Below are 14,242 nucleotides of genomic sequence, written 5' to 3'. Positions count from 1 at the left end.
GCTAGATCCACATTTAAAGTATCTGTCCTATAGATAATGTAGACTATTACTTTAATCTAAATCTGTTTATTATTATTATTGTTGTTGTTGTTGTTGTTGTTAAGTAATTTAGGTAACGCCTTTATCCAAGGCAGCTTAATATACAATAAGTGCAGAATAAATTAGTCTAATTAAAGTATAGATCGCAAACAAAAACTACGCATCATAATATAATACATAATGTAGTACTTTGGTGCATCTGTTATAGTTATGCGCTAGTTATTTTTTTGTTGTTGTTGTTATTATTATTATTATTATTATTATTATTATTATTGTTATTATTGTTATTATTATTATTATTATTATTATTATTATTATTATTATTATTATTATTATTTTTATTAACAAGCTTCTATCATTTATAAGGAAAATGTGGTTTGAAAGTTGTGCAAGTACATAATATAGTAAATATCCTTTTTTCTACCCTTTTGTTTTAGAAACTATGCAAGGAAATAGACATTTACTTGTCACATTATAGAGCAGAGCTTCCTCTTTAAAACAGGGTGCTGGCATCACTGTGGCTTCTGGCAAATCAGGAGTCCTTCAGAGGAGTTGCCGACAGATTCGGAATAAGCAAAGGCACCCTACATCATACCTTTCTGCAGTCTGTCGATGGCCTTATCAACCTAATGCACAAATACATCTGCTGGCTATCGTCAGATCAGTTCCCAGCACTGGCAGAAGGTTTCCAAAGGAAAAATGGTTTCCCTGGTGTCATCGGCTGCATTGATGGACACACATTCCGGTCCGAAGCCCCTCGGAACACAGGGATTCATTCATTAATAGAAAAGGCCATGCAAGTTTCCACCTACAGGCAGTGTGTGATAGCGATCTAAAGTGTACTAACATATTCACAGGCAATGTGGGTTCAGTTCATGATGCACAAGTGTACAGGAACAGGGACTTAAATAAATATTTTGACACCGACCCTCTCCCCATAGAGTTTCACCTCTTGGGTGATGCGACATACCCTGTTGATGCTGATGTCATAATACCATACAGAGATAATGGGCACCTCTCTGAAACGCAGAAGAAATTTAACACAGCACACAGTTCAACACAAGTGCATATACAGAGGGCATTTGGACTTTTGAAGTGCAAATGGAGGAGACTGCACCATCTAGATATGACGCTTTTACACAAAATACCATCAGTAATAACAGGTACCTGCATATTGCATAATGTAATCCTTGTCAATGAATCCCTCAACACATAATTGATGAGGTTCCCTGCCAGGGTGAAAACCCCCACAATGTTGTGGATGAAACCAAGCAAGCAAGGCGCTGTATAGCAGAACAGAAGAGGGATGCAATTGCAAATAGGCTTTAATTTTTTTTTTTTATATAGTAGTGGGCACCAACTTACAAATATGTTTTCCATGTATGTTTTATTTATTTAAAAATCGTTATCATCTTTATGCCTAGTATGTATATTGTAGATTTCGTCATAGTTGTCTGTAACAGTTGCAGCAATCGCAGCCAGAGAGTTTGCACATTTTTATATTTTGAAAATGCTTTATTGTTAAATAGCTTTGAAATACAAGAAAAAAAGATACAAGAAAAATACTTTAAAGAATTTGAAAAAAATCTAAATATTAATATTATATTATGATATTGAAATGTAAATACAATACAATATAAATACAAATACTTTTTTTTAATAAAATACATTTTAATGCATGATTTTATTTTTTTGCAATCTCGGCTAAAGTCAGTGTGAATCGCTGCAACAATTATTTTTTTTTCTTTTTGAATCTGTATTGTCTCTTTGCATCGCGATTATTGCATCTAATTTCTCAGAGGATTTAGCTGATACAGTGTCTGCTATTTGTTCAGTAAAATTGTAAATGCTCTGATCTCTCTGTCTTTTCTGACTCCTTCTTGGGATGGTATTTGTACAGGTAGATGGAATAGAAGTGTGCACTGATGGTGTGATGATTTGTAATTGGACAACATGGTTGGGGACTGGAGTTGATGAACGAATTACTGACTGGCTTCACAGCAGGATCTCCAGCAAAAATGTAATTTAGTATAGTGTAGTATTCCCATTTGTGTCATCCCTGCCCTGTCCTTTCATTGCCATCATTGATGGTTTTGTATCTGAAAGCAGAAAATTCAGATATTTCTGTTGCATATTTCAAGTTAATAAAAAAAAAAAAAAAGCATACAAAATGTAATGCTTCGCTATTTGCATTGTAGATGTAATTAAGTTGTACCACTGCAGGGCAAAGGTATGTAATGCAGTATTTAAATAGCTAAATGACTTAAGAAAAAAAAATGCTTTTAACAAAACACTTCATAAAGTGTTTGAAAGCTAGAACAAAAATAATGAAGTCACTGTATGTCTTTCAACACAAGCAAAATATATACCTGTGCCGAAGACTGCGCCACTTGTTGTCACATGCCTGCCATGTGACACAGTAATTGTTGTTGTTGAGGATTTTAATTACTGGACTCTCTAATTTTTCCTTGAGTCCCCTCCAGGTATTAATAAGCAGCATGACAGCTGCCAAGTAAATGCACCTGGAACATAAACAAATGATACATATACATATATCTGTCTACCGCCTGTTAATTTATCTGTCTGTCTACCCCTCTCTCTAAGATATACACCTAAGAGCTTATAGAATTTCTGTATAAAGTGTATAACATAAATACAGATGTGTAATTGAGTTTAATAAAGAGCCTGCCTCTTTTGGCTGCTGTGCAGTGCTCTGACTTCTTGATAAAACCAGCTTGCTCAGAGCTAGAGGTGTTAAGCCTCTCCCTTCAAGGACACTCTTGACAAATTCTTCTGTGAACTGTCCACCTACATAGACAAAAACATGCTTAATACATTACAATACATTTATTATTTACTAAATAATCAAATTTAGTTTATATGTGAATTATGATTTATGTAAGTTATTGAATAGTAAATTAATTGTTACGTTTTAAACAGTTAAGCACAGGTTTTAAAGAAAGTATGGATAACCTAACAACATTCTATTGCAATTATAATCAGAGACTAAATTTACAAATTTCATACTATGGCAATAGACTGTATTATTATTATTATTATTATTATTATTATTATTATTATTATTATTATTATTATTACTATTACTATTCAGCCAGTACTGTAGCTAAAGTAAACTGGAGCCTTGACTGCGGTTTTAATTTGCAGCATTATATCTACTGTAGTATATACTGTGGTTTTTAATTTGCAACATTGTATGTACTGTATAGCATAAAAACTGCGGTTAAAAGAATACGTTTGAAACAATGTGGGGATACTAAACATATTTAGTTTAAGAAGATGAATTAGCTAATTTCCACATTGACTATTTAAGTTTGACTTGCATTACATCCTAAAATAAATCCGAAAGCAAAACGGCCGGATTACCTATTTAAAAAGTGGAATTCATATTTGTTTTCTTTTTTCTTTCTAAGTAAATAGACCATTATCATCTTCATCATCATCATCATCATCATCATCATCATCATCATCATAATAAATGCATACATATTTTATCAATTTTATAGAACTATACCAATATTTTATAAATAAGTCAGATTATAATATTAAACATACCTGAGGTAACTCTTTCGGCTTCTTTTTTTGTCATATAAATTGACAAAACTTGTCCGTCCCCCAGAGTCAAAGAAATGTTCTCCCAGCCTGTGGCCATTATTGTTTTACGCAAACTGCCTCTTCAGAGTGTTCACCTCAGTTAGCAAACGTTTGAGGCAAACAGACCGCCAACAGAAAAAAGTTTAAAACTGTTTGCAAACATTCTCCTAGTTGAACGCACCACAGGTCTGGCAATGGAACATGAAACAAGCAATGTGATTGGTCAAGCAAGGTTCCAGCTGTCCGTATATTGGATGGATATGGACAGTTGGAGCCTTATCACATATTCGAAATCACTGCGCTGCCTCACAGAATTCACAGTACCGGTAGCCATCTTGTTTACAGTGATTTCCATTACACGAGAGTAGATGTTAAAACTTCATGCTGATTTGAACTCGGCTCTCGCCAAGATAAGCACCAACTAAGACGTAGCTTTACAGTAAACTAATGTGATCCATATGCGTCTCCATCCATTTACGTTTCCTTCCATATGATGATGTAGATATCCTTCTGTCTGGTGTTAATGGCTGAAGTGTAATGCTGGCTCCAGGGATTAGCTTATTTTGCCTCCCTGGCGCATCAGCACACACAACGGCTGCGATGCTGGCTCCGGGGATCAACCGAAGTGCGGCCTCCCCAGCGCATCAGCATGACAACCGTCTGGATTGAGCTAAGTAGGGTACATCTCTGGGGTTTTCAAGTGGGCACCTTCCATCCTCAGTGTTTCGTCGACTAGCCCACGACACCTCAAGAGGGCTCGACGGTGATTCTGGCGTCCCAGCATCACCCCCCTCCGTCCCCCACTCAACTCAGCCCAGCTTACTTACCTGTCCCCAGCCAGAATCTTTCCGTCTCAACCACAGCCAGTTGCTGCTCCTCTCTGCTGCTTCAGATAAGTTCTTCACTGTGCGACGCAACTCTTGGCCACTGAATCCGACGTCTCTGAGAAACCGGGTTGTAGAGTGTGCCACAAATCCTCGACAACCCACTTCCACTGGGTAAACCCGAACTCTCCATCCTCGCTGTTCCGCTTCAGTGGCTAGTTGAGCATACCGCAGTTTCTTCCTCTCATACGCCTCATCTACAGCGTCCTCCCATGGCACTGTTAACTCTACCAGGTGAACAAGGCGTGCTGATCCAGACCACAAGACAATATCTGGTCGAAGGTTAGTGGTGGCAATCTCAGGTGGAAAAATAAGCCGTTGACCAACATCTGCCAGCATATTCCAGTCTCTAGCAGCTTCCAGTTGTCCTGGGCGAGGATTGGTTTTAACACCTTTTCTTGGTGGTTGCTCTCCTGGGCGGAGGAATGTTGTCTTTTGTGTGTAATGTTTTGATGGAACAGGTGGCAACTTATTGGTCATGTTACGCTTGTCTTCCAATGCTAAGGCCAAACATCGCAGCACTTGGTCATGGCGCCAAGTAAACCGTCCTTGGCTAAGAGCCACCTTACATCCTGTCAAAATGTGCCTTAATGTTGCAGGTGATGAACACAAAGGACATGAGGGATCCTCTCCTACCCAGAGGTTTAGGTTCTGTGGTGATGGGAGAACATCATATGTTGACCTGATGAGGAAACTGATCCTGCTCTGTTCCATTGACCATAGGTCTTGCCAGCCAATCTTGCGTTGTTCCACACTCTCCCATCTCATCCATTCTCCCTGTTTGGCCTGGGAAATGGCCTTTATACACCTCATCCTCTCCTCCTGCTTTTGCACCTCGTTGACTACCAGCTTCCTTCTTTGAGCTGGGGCCGCCTTGTGCCATGTAGGAGGAGTTGAACTGAAACCAAGACCCCCTCTTCCATGCTGAACTTGCCCCATGATATCACCAATTCGAAGGGCAGCCTTTGCATCTTCCACAGCTTTCTTTGCCGCCCACTTTCTTCCAGTTTTCAACACAGGTGCTGCCTCCCTTACGCATATATCGCGTGACTCTACTAATGTCATTTCCAGTCTGACCTTGGCGCACTTAAACTCCTCGGTTAGAGCAGAGACTGGTAGCTGCAGTATTCCTTTACCATAAAGTCCCACTCTGCTGAGGCAGCGTGGAACTCCCAACCATTTCCTGATGTATGAACTGATTAAAGCTTCCAGCTTCTCTACTGTTGTCAAAGAAACCTCGTACACAGTCAGTGGCCACAGCAACCTCGGCAGTAGACCAAACTGAAAGCACCAGAGTTTTAGTTTACCTGGTAGAGCGCAGCTGTCTATGCTCTTCAACCCTTCCACTGCTTGTTGTCTAACTTCTCCCACACGAACTGTGTCCTTTAGATCCCCGTCGTACCATCTCCCAAGACTCTTCACTGGCTTCTCAGATACTGTTGGTATTGCCTCACCATTAATGAAGAATGTTTTATCTACTACTTTGCCTTTAATTATAGAGATGCTCCTTGATTTAGTGGGCTTGAATTGCATTCGTGCCCATTCAATGTTATTGGTTAATTTGCCCAATAATCGATTAGTGCAGGCTACTGTTGTAGTCATGGTTGTCATGTCATCCATGTATGCTCGAATTGGTGGTAGTCGCATTCCAGAAGCCAAGCGCTCTCCTCCTACTACCCATTTTGATGCCCTAATGATTACTTCCATTGCCATGGTAAAAGCCAGTGGAGAAATGGTGCATCCTGCCATTATTCCAACCTCTAGGCATTGCCATGTAGTGCTGAATTCTGAAGTTGAAAAACTGAATTGCAAATCTCCAAAATAGGCTTTCACTAAATTTGTTATTGTCATCGGTACACTGAAAAAATCAAATGCTGCCCAAAGTAGTTCATGTGGCACTGAACCATATGCATTAGCCAAATCCAGGAATGTCACATGGAGCTCCTTCCTCTCCTTTTTAGCTGATTGAATTTGTTGCCAGATCACATTGATGTGTTCTAAGCAACCTGGGAAACCTGGAATGCCCGCTTTTTGTATTGAAGTGTCAATGAAGCAGTTCTTTAATAGGTAAGCTGACAATCTCTGAGCAATAATGCTGAAGAAAATCTTGCCTTCTACATTTAATAGGGAAATGGGACGAAACTGACTGATGCTTGTAGAATCTTTTTCTTTAGGTATAAAGACTCCACCTGCTCGGCGCCATGCTCTTGGTACAACCTGTTTTTCCCATGCCACTTTCATCAATTTCCACAGAATTCGTAGAACTCCTGAAGCACTCTTGTACACTCTGTACGGAACTCCATTAGGCCCTGGAGATGATGAAGCCCTTGCTTTTTTCACAGCTTGCTCTATTTCTTTCCACTTAGGTGCACAGTCCTCCATTTGGTATTCTGGTGGATTGATAGGTGGGATGTCTGACGGAATTGACATAGGCTCCTGCCTTTTTGAATCTGTATGTGTTTCCTCCAAATATCTCTCCAGCTCAACCTTAGATGCTTTTAGTGTGCCATTCTTCTCACTGGTGAATAACTTCTTTACAAATTTGAATGGGTCTTTATAAAAGTTAGCTCTCGCACGCTCCTTCTTTTTGTAGCGTTTCCGTAGGCGCTCAGCTCTGCGCAATGTTGCAAGCTTATCTTTTATGACCCTTTGTAAGAGATTGAGTCCCTCCTTCTGACTTTGTTCTGCTCTTCTCCATTGGTTCCTCAGCTGTCTCCTTTCTCTAACTAAGCGTTCAATCTCCTGCTGCCGTCTAGACTTTCCAGGAATAGTTTGTACTTTTTCCTTCCTTTTTTCAACTCCAAACCTCTCACTTCCATATGCGTAGATGATGTCCCCAAATTTATCCAGCTTCTTTTCAACTGTTCCACTTAATCTTTCCAATGCAACGCAGAGATCTGTGTTTACTGTGTCCCATGCAGTTTTCTCACAAGCTCTTGGCCATTTAACTCCAGGCTTGTGCCCGTTGAGGTTCTTTTCTCTCTTATGCTGGTTTGTCTGACCGGGTTCACAAGGATCATTAGGTTCATCACTAACTGTGTCCATGCAAGTCCTCCTCACATCTATGACAGGGGTGCTGATATCCTGCGAACTGTGGTTTGCTTCCTGTCGCTGGATTTCATTCGACTGACTTGACTGACTTCGTAAGAAGTACTGATCAATGCGAGGCCCTTGTCCCTTCTCCCTCAAGCATTTCATTCTCCCTTGATGAATCTTCAAACCCCTGGCCGTTGTCGCCTTGCTCCAGCCGCAGACACAAACCTGGAGTTCCATGTCTTTGTTAACTGCAGATCTTGAACTAGTCTTTTGTGAAGTACTCTCCATACTCATATCCGTTTCCGTTCCTAAGTCGTTAACCGTGTTGTCCAACGTTGAGTCATCTTCCGCCCCCGCTCTCGCAGACTCTAGGGGTATTTTTCTCTTTAATTTCTTAGAAGCCTTGGGCGGGTGTCTCCAGCATCCTGTAAACACAGAGCTGGATACTGCCGACAAGGGTAGCTAACCCTTACCAGCCCCAATGGGGTCTCTTTCCTCCTGTCAGCTGTCTCTCCAGGCTGTCACAAGGTCTTTCCCTTGTTGCCAGCTGCACTATTCACAGCAGTCACTGGACGTATCCAGATCTTCATGATTTCCATTACACGAGAGTAGATGTTAAAACTTCATGCTGATTTGAACTCGGCTCTCGCCAAGATAAGCACCAACTAAGACGTAGCTTTACAGTAAACTAATGTGATCCATATGCGTCTCCATCCATTTACGTTTCCTTCCATATGATGATGTAGATATCCTTCTGTCTGGTGTTAATGGCTGAAGTGTAATGCTGGCTCCAGGGATTAGCTTATTTTGCCTCCCTGGCGCATCAGCACACACAACGGCTGCGATGCTGGCTCCGGGGATCAACCGAAGTGCGGCCTCCCCAGCGCATCAGCATGACAACCGTCTGGATTGAGCTAAGTAGGGTACATCTCTGGGGTTTTCAAGTGGGCACCTTCCATCCTCAGTGTTTCGTCGACTAGCCCACGACACCTCAAGAGGGCTCGACGGTGATTCTGGCGTCCCAGCATCACCCCCCTCCGTCCCCCACTCAACTCAGCCCAGCTTACTTACCTGTCCCCAGCCAGAATCTTTCCGTCTCAACCACAGCCAGTTGCTGCTCCTCTCTGCTGCTTCAGATAAGTTCTTCACTGTGCGACGCAACTCTTGGCCACTGAATCCGACGTCTCTGAGAAACCGGGTTGTAGAGTGTGCCACAAATCCTCGACAACCCACTTCCACTGGGTAAACCCGAACTCTCCATCCTCGCTGTTCCGCTTCAGTGGCTAGTTGAGCATACCGCAGTTTCTTCCTCTCATACGCCTCATCTACAGCGTCCTCCCATGGCACTGTTAACTCTACCAGGTGAACAAGGCGTGCTGATCCAGACCACAAGACAATATCTGGTCGAAGGTTAGTGGTGGCAATCTCAGGTGGAAAAATAAGCCGTTGACCAACATCTGCCAGCATATTCCAGTCTCTAGCAGCTTCCAGTTGTCCTGGGCGAGGATTGGTTTTAACACCTTTTCTTGGTGGTTGCTCTCCTGGGCGGAGGAATGTTGTCTTTTGTGTGTAATGTTTTGATGGAACAGGTGGCAACTTATTGGTCATGTTACGCTTGTCTTCCAATGCTAAGGCCAAACATCGCAGCACTTGGTCATGGCGCCAAGTAAACCGTCCTTGGCTAAGAGCCACCTTACATCCTGTCAAAATGTGCCTTAATGTTGCAGGTGATGAACACAAAGGACATGAGGGATCCTCTCCTACCCAGAGGTTTAGGTTCTGTGGTGATGGGAGAACATCATATGTTGACCTGATGAGGAAACTGATCCTGCTCTGTTCCATTGACCATAGGTCTTGCCAGCCAATCTTGCGTTGTTCCACACTCTCCCATCTCATCCATTCTCCCTGTTTGGCCTGGGAAATGGCCTTTATACACCTCATCCTCTCCTCCTGCTTTTGCACCTCGTTGACTACCAGCTTCCTTCTTTGAGCTGGGGCCGCCTTGTGCCATGTAGGAGGAGTTGAACTGAAACCAAGACCCCCTCTTCCATGCTGAACTTGCCCCATGATATCACCAATTCGAAGGGCAGCCTTTGCATCTTCCACAGCTTTCTTTGCCGCCCACTTTCTTCCAGTTTTCAACACAGGTGCTGCCTCCCTTACGCATATATCGCGTGACTCTACTAATGTCATTTCCAGTCTGACCTTGGCGCACTTAAACTCCTCGGTTAGAGCAGAGACTGGTAGCTGCAGTATTCCTTTACCATAAAGTCCCACTCTGCTGAGGCAGCGTGGAACTCCCAACCATTTCCTGATGTATGAACTGATTAAAGCTTCCAGCTTCTCTACTGTTGTCAAAGAAACCTCGTACACAGTCAGTGGCCACAGCAACCTCGGCAGTAGACCAAACTGAAAGCACCAGAGTTTTAGTTTACCTGGTAGAGCGCAGCTGTCTATGCTCTTCAACCCTTCCACTGCTTGTTGTCTAACTTCTCCCACACGAACTGTGTCCTTTAGATCCCCGTCGTACCATCTCCCAAGACTCTTCACTGGCTTCTCAGATACTGTTGGTATTGCCTCACCATTAATGAAGAATGTTTTATCTACTACTTTGCCTTTAATTATAGAGATGCTCCTTGATTTAGTGGGCTTGAATTGCATTCGTGCCCATTCAATGTTATTGGTTAATTTGCCCAATAATCGATTAGTGCAGGCTACTGTTGTAGTCATGGTTGTCATGTCATCCATGTATGCTCGAATTGGTGGTAGTCGCATTCCAGAAGCCAAGCGCTCTCCTCCTACTACCCATTTTGATGCCCTAATGATTACTTCCATTGCCATGGTAAAAGCCAGTGGAGAAATGGTGCATCCTGCCATTATTCCAACCTCTAGGCATTGCCATGTAGTGCTGAATTCTGAAGTTGAAAAACTGAATTGCAAATCTCCAAAATGGGCTTTCACTAAATTTGTTATTGTCATCGGTACACTGAAAAAATCAAATGCTGCCCAAAGTAGTTCATGTGGCACTGAACCATATGCATTAGCCAAATCCAGGAATGTCACATGGAGCTCCTTCCTCTCCTTTTTAGCTGATTGAATTTGTTGCCAGATCACATTGATGTGTTCTAAGCAACCTGGGAAACCTGGAATGCCCGCTTTTTGTATTGAAGTGTCAATGAAGCAGTTCTTTAATAGGTAAGCTGACAATCTCTGAGCAATAATGCTGAAGAAAATCTTGCCTTCTACATTTAATAGGGAAATGGGACGAAACTGACTGATGCTTGTAGAATCTTTTTCTTTAGGTATAAAGACTCCACCTGCTCGGCGCCATGTACAGATGTACAGTAACTATGAAACTGAGTGACCAATTACCAGAAAAAACTCCCAAAAGTAGTAAGTAGACATGCTGATTTGGATGAAGAACAATTAAATGAACTGGAAGATAGTAAAACAGAAAAAAATACCAAAAAAAAAAATCACTGTCTTTCAGGACTGGCTGAAACAAAAAACAAATTGTTTCAACTGTGGAAAATGCACATCTTAAGAAAATCTTTATAAAATACTAAGGGATTTCTATAGAAATACTAGAAATGCCCAAGGAGAAGAATATAACATTTCAAGCTACATTAGTCTCCGAGCTGGAATAAACCGCTGTCAAAATGAAAACAAAACTGGGGAATCTGTCAATATCCACAGTTTGTAAACGCTACAAAAAAAAGACTTGTCTGCACATTATCCACCCATCTCCGACACAGACCTTAAAAAAATATTGAAATCCTAGATGGCATTGAATTTATTTTTATTCCTCCCTCTGTTCTCCTCAAACAGTGTCTGCATTGAAAGGGAAAAAAAAACCTCAATGCCGTCTCAACTCCGCCCCCTGGTGTATCTTTTCAATGGCAATGTACAATTCAACACAATATCAAAAATAAAGATGTGCTTACTTTTGCATGTTAAAATTAAATTAATTTACTGAGCTTAATTTAGTTTGTAGTTCAGTTATAAATGGGACTACTTTATTGGCATAAGGATATTTAGTTAAAAAAACAAATCATTTTTTGCCCTAAACATTTTTTTTTTAATCCACTGTTTGACCTGGATTATGTAAGCAGTAAGGCTCTTCAGTGTGTGGGATATACTCTAATATCCCCCGTCCCGGGTGAGTTATATAAGTCACGATGCCACCCAGGGCATGTGGATATTATATCCCACACCCTCAAGTGCCTTATTGCGCTTATAAAATGGGTCAACTAACTAAAGTAAAAAAAAAAAAAAAAAAGTAAAACCATGTTTTGATTAACAAAAAAGTTATTTTTATTAAATATCCTTCTGCCTCTGACCTAACAAAGTCTTAAAAAAAATAAAACCAAAAATGCATTAATTAAAAAATTATTATTATTATTATTATTATTATTATTATTATTATTATTATTATTATTATTATTATTATTATTTTAGTAAACATTGAACTGATTAAAAACAAGAACCACTATTTAAATATGTTTATATTTATAAGCACTATTTATATATGCAGCAAGTGATTTCCAGCAGCATAATGTTTGATTCATTGTTGTCGTTGTCTGAGGAAGTGCAGTAGGACAATCACACAGACATTCTTTGCCATGTCTGGCCATATTTAGTTGCACATCAAAACAAACCTTTCTCACAAGACCTGCGTCAGTGTCAGGAGACAGTGGTGGGGAAGATTATTTTTTTATTATTTTGAAACACTCAGACAGTGGCATAAAAAGGACACCTGGTGCCCAGGCAGTGGACTTCTGTGTACAGAGCAGACTCGAAAACAGCAGCGCTACAGATGGGAGGATTAATTTCTTGGTATGAGCAGCAGAAGGGTGCCGATTCCGTAAAATGAGTTCTCCTGAGGTTACTTAGTGAATCCCAGCAAACATATTTTGCCTCATTGAAAAAAAAGACTATGATGAACTTAGGGTTTTCTTAGGGTTCAAAAGGACTTGTAGCAGTGAATTGTTTATAAAAGCTGTTACGAAAAAAAAACACTTCTGTTGGTACGTAAGATAAATAAATAATAACATTTTATTTTTTTGTTTGAAATCCCAGAAAAACTATCAACACCTAGCTACCATTATTTAACATTAATGCATGGAATAAATTAGCCATAATACCTTGTGATATTTCCAGCTGCTAGACTAGTTTATGGGAAATTATGTTTATAGTGTTTATGACTTAGTTTATAGAAATATTGTGAGCTCTGATGGGCTGAACAGTTTATTAACATCATAAAATGTCTTACGATCTTGTAGCCAGTGGTGTAGTGGTAAATAAAAAAGTGGGTAAATGCTCCTGTTTGGTGGAGTTGAAAGGAAGTTAACAAAGGAATAGATCGCTCGGCCACATTCCCTGATATACCTTCAGTCACGCCCCCTTTGGTAGCGAGTGCAATCACGTCTCCTCCAATCCATGACTGACACTTCGCCTTCCACAGTAAGGCGCTGACTTCTAGTATTGTGGCTTCGCTTCCTTTTTGGATGGCTGACTTCCGACTGACCCTGGAATGTACTGTCAAACCATCCAGTCCGGGACACACTGTTCCTGTTATTCCATACCCTCACAGGTCGGGAGGGAGACTGTTGACTTGAATTCATTCACTCTGTCACAGCGTTGTATTCTGTGTAAAAAGGTACTGTGTGAACCTTTTGTTTGTGGAACTGTGTGTTTTTGTATTTTATGCCAGGTGAACAGCTTAGCTGTCCTGCACGTTAGTCAGGGAACCTGCATAAGTGTCTAGTAAGTGCTCGGAAGAGCTAGGTGTTTATTTTGTTTTGTTTGTTTTTGATTATTTTTGTTGTTTAAAATAAAAGTGCGCAAATAAAGCTCTAAAAAATCAAGTTTCAATTTCTGGGTCACGTTTTTATAGGAGCACAAACCCAGAATAAGGCCATTCTAGTCACAATACCCAATGTTTAACTATTACATTAGGATTGTGTTATTATATACTTATTTTAACTGCTACAGCTTCAAAGAATTGAAGGGGGGAAAAAAAGTCCTGGCTTTTCACTCTGGAGATCTGGCAATGAAGGCAGATTCCACTGAATTGTGTAAAGATGTCTTACTTCCTGTTCATTTAGAGATGTCTCAATCATTTAAAGATATCTCAACATAACTTCCTGTTCATTTAGAGATATATCTAAATGACTTCCTGTGAAAATACTCTATGTTTGAATGGACTTCCTATTTAGAGATGTCTCTAAATGATTTAGAGATACCGGTATCTTTAAATGAACAGGACATCACTTCAAAATATCTTACATTTTATTTCAGCTATCTCAGAATTATTTTAAGATATCACAAAAACAGTTTGAGATATATTAAAAATGATTTAAAGATATCTGAAAATGTATTTTAGATATCTAATTTAAAAATATTTAGAAATCATTTTTAGATATCTCTAAATGTATTGTGGTGAACCGTGGTTCCCGCAGGCAGGGGGTCCTCACAGGCATACGGTGCCCATATTAGGACATCTTCATACATCAGGCAAAAAGGAGTCATTATGTGCTCCCTCCTCTGAAACTCCCTCCTGAGAGCTGAAGTGGTAAGGACATTTTTCTTAGTTAAACACGATTCTTAAAAAAAACTATTAAAAAATTTAGAATTGAACGTACTAGAAATATACACATAAAATTGGTAGG

The sequence above is a fragment of the Acipenser ruthenus genome, chromosome 4, assembly GCF_902713425.1.
Source record: "Acipenser ruthenus chromosome 4, fAciRut3.2 maternal haplotype, whole genome shotgun sequence".
Classification (NCBI taxonomy): Eukaryota; Metazoa; Chordata; class Actinopteri; order Acipenseriformes; family Acipenseridae; genus Acipenser; species Acipenser ruthenus.
This window is presented reverse-complemented; position numbering follows the sequence as displayed.